Below are 8,829 nucleotides of genomic sequence, written 5' to 3' on the forward strand. Positions count from 1 at the left end.
TGTTCCACTGGTATCCACAGAACATAAAGAGAAAAGGGCCTAGAGCCTTGAGTGGTGTTGGCTGGATCCTCTGGGAAAAATTTATGGAAGAATATGAATAAGAATGAAACAAGATGAAGTGGCATGGATGTAATTTAGTCTTCATAATTGGAGGGAAAACCCAAATCATTGAGATCACAGATCCACTGAATAGTTCAAGAAAGATCCTAGAAATCCATATTTACTATTCTTAACCACAAAATGTCAAAGTCATATGAGTCAGACTTACTGGTCAATATATCTTAACTCTATTCTTTGTTAGTCTACCAGGAAAGATACATTTTCCCCCCCTTTATGATCATTAAATTAAATGTTAGTTTCTCTCCACATTTTGTGAAAAAAGTAGCAAGTAGGTTTTCTTTTATCTATCTAACACTAGGTTTAAGAAAGTTCTTTCTTTACAACAATCCTGTGATATAGGTAGCATGGAGATTACATTTTCAGTTTTATAGACAATAAAAATAAGGCTTAATGACATGAAGTGACTTCACCAAACTCCTAGTACTGGTAAAAGGCAGAGGCAAGGAAGCAGATGAGCCAGGCACTGAGCCCCAAATGTCTCTCTCTAAATACAGGACTCTGCTCATGCCCCTACACCAAGCTGCTTAGGCATCAAATCAAGTCACCAGTCAAGGATGAGGATTAGTTAATCACCTTTTTTTTTTTCCAAGTGAGGAAGGATTTATAGTATACCAACTCCCTGGACTAAAAAAAAATGGTTGTTGGCTCATGAGTATTTAAAGATTTAGGGACATACACATTCTTTATTATGGACATCTTATTATTAGCAGAGCAAAAAGAACCAATTGTTTTTGTCATCTGAGAAAGTCCTTGGTTTAATAGGCAAAAATCCAGGAATGATTAAGAAAATAATAGTGCGCACTCAATAAGGAAAACATGATTTGTTTAAAGAAGAAATCCCACCAAAATTTGTGGTAGTGACTTTGTTTCTTTCAGAAGGAAAAAGAAACCTCTAAATCAAAAGCAGCAGTCATCGATGACTTACTAAGCTCTTCTTTAGCAAAGGAAAAAAACTAATAATTCATACTGCTTTTTCCTGGTGAGGTTATTTTTTTTTTTTTTGTGGAGTGGGGGCAGGAGAAAACTGCTGAGATTTTAAATGATTTTCATGAAACCTTAAAGTTTTACAAATAACCAACATCAGCTTAACTTATTTCATGAAATAAAACCAAACCTATAAGAGACCTATACGAGCGAGCTCTCTTTAGTCATAGAAAGGCAGCACACAAAGCATTATTGTATAGTTGCAACTTATTAACTATTGCTTCAGTCTTAAAAAAAAAAAACACAAAACCCTTGACATAACTAAAAGCTGTATTTTCACAACATAATTCTTGTTTTCTTTCTGTTACATTATGTGATTCTACCTTGTTTTTATCTTTGCAAAGACTTCTGAATATTTACAACCTAAATCTTGCCTCTTTTATTCAAATTATGTACAGAAAATAGAGTCAGGGAAAGGACTTCTTTGCAAGGAAAGTTAAAAATCAAGAAAGTGTAAATTCTGAAATTTTAGTGTCTATTTAAAAGACAAGATTCAGAGCAACCTAATCTCCCTGTGGCTCTTGTGAGCCTTTCTAAGGATCCATTTCCACTTGTTTCACACAAAACTCTTCCATCTCCTACTCCCACTCACCCACCAATTCTGCCCCCAAATAAGTAACTTAAATATCATTTAATTTCATGCTTGGAACATTTCATCTATCCCGATTTAGTTCTTTTTCATCAGTTCCGTCTGTCCTTTCCCCATAGTTAGTACCTGAGGTCTTTTTGACCTCTCTTTGACTGACCTCTCCCTACTTCCTAACTGTCGTCAGTGCTTGTTACTAATTAAAATCCTTTGCTTTTTGCATTTTTCATGGAAGAAAATGGGGGCACCTAGATGTGATCTCCCCCCCCCCAATTCCCCCTTGGAAATAGCGTAAAAGAAATGTTTTCAGGAATGGTCCTCGGTAATTCTGGTAACAACGTTAACAAATAATTGTCTAGTTCCAGATGCCTTTTTAGTGGACGATTTAGAATTCATATAGATAGATGTCAGTCACTTTCAGAACTAATACCTATGGATAAAAACTCGTCTTTTTCATAACCCAAATAGCCTTTCTCTCCTAAAAAGCCGAAGCAAGGTAAATTTGGCCTCCTGCTGTGTTTTGTCAAGTTTAGCAGGGGGCCCACCCGACTGCAGGAGCAGAGTTCAACTCAAAAGTCTGCAGATACTCCCCCCCACCCCTTCCCTCTAGCATAATAAATCTCGAAAAATCCTTGAGCCATTCTATTGGAAAAATATTTGAAGGTTGTCCACTTGAGTAAATACTTCAACTTGCTTTCCTTCACCTTTCCCTGTTGCTGTTACCCTGAAAGAATCCCTCAATATCCAACTGGCTCTCCAATTTGCTGATGTAGCCAAAGGGGTTTAATAAAGAGGAATTTCATTTGTCTTGAGATGAAAATTCACAATTCCCGATCCTTCTTAATAGGATTCCCTCTACCCTTCTGTTAATTGAGGGTGGGAGAAATGAATATGCGTGCATAAATACAGGTGGATTAACAATAAAATTGATTCATAAAGCACCAATAATACATTACACAAAGTCTTTGGCCCTCAGGATATCAAACAGCAAGCTTTACAAATTATCTAGCGACAGGATACCGTGGGCTTACTCTAGTCAGAGCCGACGCCTAGAAAAATTGCGACAGGGGGCCCTAAGACTCGATTGAAAAAAAAAATAAAGGCTTCGGCCACTTCAACCCCTAAAGGTTATTGTAGTAAGAAGGCCCTCACACTTCCCCCCCCCCCAGAAGTTAGAGATGTGAAACACTTTTTTAAAAAAAATTTTTAAGCATTGCAAATTAAAAAAAAAATTTTTTTTTTTTAAAGATTGCTTCTCCCCTTTAGTTCTTCTTTCTATTTTCACAGGCTGAAAAAAATCTCTTTCGGAAAGGAGCGCTGACTCTGAGGGGAAAGCTGGCCTTGGCAGCATTAAACAGGCTGGGGTCAATTTAATTTCCTTTGCAATGTAGCTTTGAATGTCACTTCATCGTCTAAAACTGTTTTTACTAGCCCACCGGCATGTTAATGCTACACACAAAGATGCATTTTCCTGTAGCCTAAGAAACAAATGCTTTAGAGATCGCATTTTCTTCTTGCATTAAAATTTTTCCCAAATAAACGCTCAATCCCCGGTACTTTGCTTTGCCACCTGCTTTATTTCCCCTCTTTCTCTTCTACCAAACGTTTTCCGGACCTTGCCGGCACCGACGGCGCTAACCCGACGGCTCTTTCAAATCCTGAGCCTTGCGTCAATTTTCCCGGCAAGACAAAAAAAAACTGGTCACCCCCCAAATAACTTCTGTCCTTCTAGAAAAGCGGGGAGAAGAGAATGAGGTCTCACGGGCTCATTTTGGGGGGCCCTTCCCCAACATCGTGCAAAAGAGGGTGACGGCAATGCCAGGTTCGGACACGGCCGCTTTGCAAGGACTGCATAGACGCGGGTTTGAGGCGAAGCCCCTAGCACTGGTGAGTGCAAGAAGCCCGTTTGCAACGTTGCCGACCCTAGACTCGTCCAAAGAAACCGGGTTCAGAAAGTGGGCTTGGAGCGCGGCTTCTGCAGCTGCTCCTGATGCTCGGGAAAGTGACGCGTGCCCACCGAACCCCGGCTTTGTCCTGAGCCCCCTAAGCCCAGCTGCTGTAGGAGAGGCGACCGTCAGTCGGAGGGCTACCCCACCGCTTCGGAGAGTGAGGGAACAAAGTAGATATTTCCTCAGCGCCCGCGCGCTACGTTTGCATCCACGGCTCCGCCACTGTGGGAGCCTTCTCTCAGCCCTTCGGCCCGAGTCTTGCACACAAGGGTCCCTCTGCAAGGCTGTTGTATTGGGGTCCCCGCCGCGAACACACCCCCCAGGTCCGCACTGCGCCCTCCGCCTCCGCCAGCTCTGACCCCGGGCCGCTCGCGCGCAACTCTTCGCGCATTGCCGAACCCGTCCGCCGGCAGCGGGTACGAGCTGAGAGGGCGAAAGCCCCGCAGTCGCGGTCGCAGCCCCGCACCAATTTTAAGCCATTTTCCCTGAATTCCTGGGAGTGCGGGATGCCCTTCTCCCCTCTCCCGAGCCTCTCTGGAAGCGAGTCGCTCGGGTAGCTAGAGACGACCGATTCAAGTTGGCCGGGCCGGCGCCACTGAAAGCGCTCGTTTTCTTGGGGGCAGTGGGCAACAACATGGCGCCCTGCCCTGAGCCCCGGGCTCCCAGCTTCAGGAAGCGTGCTGGGGCCCTAACCCAGGACCGCGGGCGTCCAGAACCAAAGGCTGTCTGTCTATACGGGGCTTTGGCTGGCGCTCGCTGGTTATTTGGGGTGTGGGGAGTGTTCTTTGCTTTGCCACGGTCCCGGCTCGCCGGCCCAAGCCGCCCACCGCAGAACAGCCTTCCCGTCCGCCTGCTCCGAGGTGTGGGGCAGAGGCTGGGGTGCAGGGGGCGTTGGCGCTCGCCCGTCTGAGCCGGCGGCACCGCTCGCTCGGCAACCCGCCGCTAGACTCATCCCTCTCGATCCTTCCTGGGTCCCGAGCCGGCCCGCCGCCCCTTCCCTTATGCCCACTCTGGGTCATAGCTTCTCCCTCGCCCCGGGCCCTGCCACTCGGAGGGGATGCGCGAGCGCTTTCGCCCGGAGCGCACTCAGCCCGTTCGCGGAGTGTTGCGAACTCTTGCAGCTGAGTCCCAGAAACCTTTGCAAAAAAAAAATTAAGGGGTGAAATTTAAAGTTTCTTAGGTTTCGGCTCCATTTACGATTGAGTCGAGAGACGAGGAGAGTGTTGTGTTATTGTCGTTGTTTCTAAATAATTATTTGCAAAGATTTTTTGCCGCCCCCCAGCCCCATTTCCCGGCCTCCAGTTGCTCTGATTGCACCGGCCCGGGGAAAAAAAAAATCTTGGAAAAAAAGAAATCTCCCCTGCCTCCCCAAAGTCACAAAAGCAACCAGGGAGCTCCTTTTCAAGTGCTTTCAAAATAGAGACGACCGAGAAAATACCAAGGATGGTACAGAAGGGTGGCGTGGAAAGAGAACACAGAATCAGGGCAGGGAGGGGGAAAGAAAAGAAAGACAGAAACTCAACACCGGGGGGCTCACAGCTTTGCCCAGGTGAAGGGTATGCAGTTTGTGAGTACCTGGTGGGGAAAGGAGAAAAAAACAAAACCGTGAACCCTTGGACAAAAAAGAAGGAAAAAAAAAAAAAAGGAACAAATTTGTACAAAGAGAACTATGAATTGGGGAGAGGGTACCGCCATTCTCTCATCCCAGCCCACCCTATTTCTCACCCGAATTAAACATTTCAATAATATCATTGGGGGGGGGAACCAAAGAGACAAGAAAATCTTTGGGGAGTGAAAGTTTTACCAGAATTCGATAGTTGAGGGGTTCATGTCATAAAAGGGAAAGGAAAGAAATTATGGTATGGAATTGGGGGGGGGGCAGTTCATATGAAAATTAATATCCAAAATTCTGTAATAGAGTAAGTTGCCTGGGGGGGGCAAAACATGATGTCTGGGGGTCTAACTGGGAGAAAAAATGTGGGGGTGGAAAGGAATTGGTGCCACTTGAGTATTGATCCCTTGTCTATTGTATCAGCCAATGAAGCAGATGCCAAGAAGCCCTGGAAACTTGAGTGGGGGTGGGGGGAGGAAGCCTCCTGAGCCAAGGGGTGGTGCCTTTGGAAGCCATTCAAACCCTTAAAAGGTTGCCAGGATTCTGGGAGGGAAGGGGTTACCTCAAAGATATAAAAGCCGAGCAGGCGAGAGGCTGAGTTGCAGAGGAGTGGAAGGGAATCCACTGGAACAACCTCTGCCACCTCCGAGCCTGCTCAGCCAGCCTCTCTCTGCCCACCGAGCAGCGACCGCGGACCAAAGACACTCCGGACTTCGAAGCCAGCCATGTAAGTCTAAGGAAACCTGTGAGTTCGGACTGAGCATTTCAGTGATTTTTAAAAAACTAACCAATGCTTCTTTCTGTTTTTCAGAGCAATTTGCCATGCGAGGAGCAAGACACAAGGTAAAATGGATTTTTTTTTTTTTGCTTTTGAAAAGAGCGTGTTTTCCTTTGAATAATAGTTTTCTCTTTACTAAATAATAAAATTTCCTTCCACATAGCAGGGAGATCACGGAGAAAATTCGGTAAGAATTGGGAAATCGCAATTTAATGGTTTTAAAAATACTGACAACCTCTTTTCCAGTAAAATCCAATCGCCAGAACTCAGTAGTATTTGGCTGACTATGTATCTTGTTTCTGAGTTTGCTTACTCTTAGTGGGGGGAACATGGTAAAATGTGATTTTAGCATGGATTTGGTGCCATCACTATTTAGGGATTTTCTGTGTTGCTGCTTTAGACGGGAAATGATGTAAAAAGCTTGTTAAAATCTGCTTTATAACGTGATGTGTCAGCAAGTCGCCAGGTGTAAGGTTTGAGCAGGGTGATTTGTCCGAGGTGGCAGTTGAACTTGGGAACGAAATGCTGTAGTTGAACAGGGCAGTTTTTCCACTAAGTGGGTATCAAAATTGTAGTTTCCCCCTAGGGTCGGTCTAAATCTGGAAAAGCCTGCAAATTTGGAAAAAATTCCACGTTGATTTCTTTCTAGCCTAGGTTAGCCGCTTTTTATAAAGTACTTTAAGAAAAAAATGAGTCTTAGATTTGTTTTCCACACACTGTACAGATCAAATTTGCCAAGATTTAACTTTCCCTTTATGTAGCTCATCGTGACCTGGAAGAAGTTTCCCAACTAGGTAAGTATTGGTAATGTTAAAAACACGAAGAGCAGACAGGATTTCCAAGAGTACTCCACTTTTAGAGAATCTGAGTTGAAAATTAACTGGCAGCTAGTAGTTACACATAAGTTAAGAGTTAAAAGAGAAAAGGACCTTCTGCCTGAGTCCCTCTCCTCTGCCCCGCCCACCCCAGTCCTAGGGACTGGAATTTCTCCACCCCTTCCTTGCCCCTAATTGGGAGGAGTTGCCTTCAGAGCTGCCCCGCCCCTGAATCCTTCCCACCAGCCTCCGAATCTTCCTAAGGAAGGGAGATGGGATGGGAGCTGGCATTTGGCCCATTGCCATCACATACTGCTCCTCCCCTTTAGTCAACCCACAGATGATCCATCACACCCTTATCCTCATCCCTCCCCTGGCCGTAGGGAGCCGTGCCAACCCCCCCCCACCTGCGGGCACTCACTGCTCTCGCCCCAACAAAGTAAGGCCCTTAAGACTTTTAGCTCTCTGCCGTTTTCCAGGGAGAGCCTTTTCCTCGAGTCTCATCTGTTTCTGCTACGTTTCTTACAGATTTCCGAGCTGGTTTTGGCGAGAAAGAGTAATGTACTATAAAGCTCATGTACTATTTCTCCAACTTAGCCTTTCCTTAGGAGACCTCCAATTCCCCCAGAATCCTTTAGGAGAAATAGCAGCACGCCATGGTTTGTAGAGATAAGGTGATGCAAACCATCGTGGGCTGTTACATTTTCCTAAAGGGCATGTCAATCAAGCCGGAGGGCCCCGCCCGGCACCGCTCCGCGCTCGGGCCCCACGTCGCAGCTGGCTTGGCGGTTTCTGGAAGCTGGCTCGAGGCTCGAAGGTCTCGAGCGACCCTCCGCTCGGCTGTGCCCTAGCAGCACGTCAAAACTGGAGTCATCTACCTAAATCCTCCAGTATTGCCTTGCTGCTTGAGTGAAGTAGGAGCCTAATTCATTTCTCTACACGGAAGACCCCGACCCGGCGACCTCGAGGAAGTCCAAGCAAGCTTAAGAACGCAAGACATCCTGGGCTCTCGAGGAGCCTGGGAATGAATGTATTTGTGTCCCACCCCCAATAAATGTTCTCCCCTTTTTGAGATTCTGTGTGTGTGATTTTTTTTCTCTCAGACTCTTTCCCCACCCCATTTAACATGAATAAAGGACCAAGTGCCTGTCCAATATTTAGGGGAAAAAAAGGGGGGGGGAGTGGGGATTAAACCTGTTTGGGAAGGGCCAACTTTCATAAGGAAAGCAAATCTATCTTTCCTCACTCCCCCCCCCAAAAAAGGGGATGAACCAAGGAACTGGTTCCAAATCACCTGTCAGCTTGGGGGGAGGGGGGATGATCCTGACTGATGGCCCCCTCCCTGACTCTAAGCTTCCCTATGGAACAAATAAAAAGATCCCCCGGGGGCCCCTGGTGGCTGAGGAGATGGGGGCTGGGAGAGTACTAATGGGAAGGTGCAGAAGAGGAGCAGTTAGCTCCCTGGTCCATGCCTTTCACTCCAGGGAGACCAGCCAGGATCTAGATAGGGAATGGGGTGGGTGGAAAGGGGGCTGGAGGCCCTAGGCACCCACAAAAGGACAGAGGGCAGGAAGGAAGGAGGCAGTAGTGTCTCAGGCTGAATATTAATGAAAAGGTGGAGAGAGGGTCCCAACTCCAAACCCTAGGACCTTCTCATCTTTCAAGGGTACTGGGGCCCCTGTGGGTTACAGAGATTTTTGAGGAGAGGTGATCTGTCCAAAAGCAATGAAGGTGATTTCCAAGTTAAGCCCTTGATCAATGTAGTGCCATGTTTCCCCAGAGGAACCCTGGGAACCTGCTTAGAGGGTGCCTGGGGAAAAGAGCCTAATAAGCCCAACTAACTGGACAGAGGATCAAATTGGTGGTTGCTGTCCACAGTCCCAATGCCAAGGCATCAAAGGAAATAATAAGTACCTGCAAACTGGGTGCAAACCCTTCTCGATATGGCATTCTGAATTGCTCAAGTAATCCTTGTGGGATTATTG

The 8,829-nt window shown here is 46.3% G+C and overlaps 1 long non-coding RNA gene across 1 annotated transcript; it reads left to right on the plus strand.

Moving 5' to 3' along the window:
- The first annotated feature begins 5,823 nt into the window (after positions 1–5,823).
- LOC127542281 (uncharacterized) lies at positions 5,824–7,916 on the plus strand. The gene is made up of 4 exons (XR_007948614.1): positions 5,824–5,978; positions 6,063–6,094; positions 6,791–6,823; positions 7,558–7,916. It is a non-coding gene; the product is annotated as an uncharacterized LOC127542281 (long non-coding RNA).
- Positions 7,917–8,829: the final 913 nt, after the last annotated feature.

Source organism: Antechinus flavipes, chromosome X (assembly GCF_016432865.1).
Source record: "Antechinus flavipes isolate AdamAnt ecotype Samford, QLD, Australia chromosome X, AdamAnt_v2, whole genome shotgun sequence".
Taxonomy (NCBI): domain Eukaryota; kingdom Metazoa; phylum Chordata; class Mammalia; order Dasyuromorphia; family Dasyuridae; genus Antechinus; species Antechinus flavipes.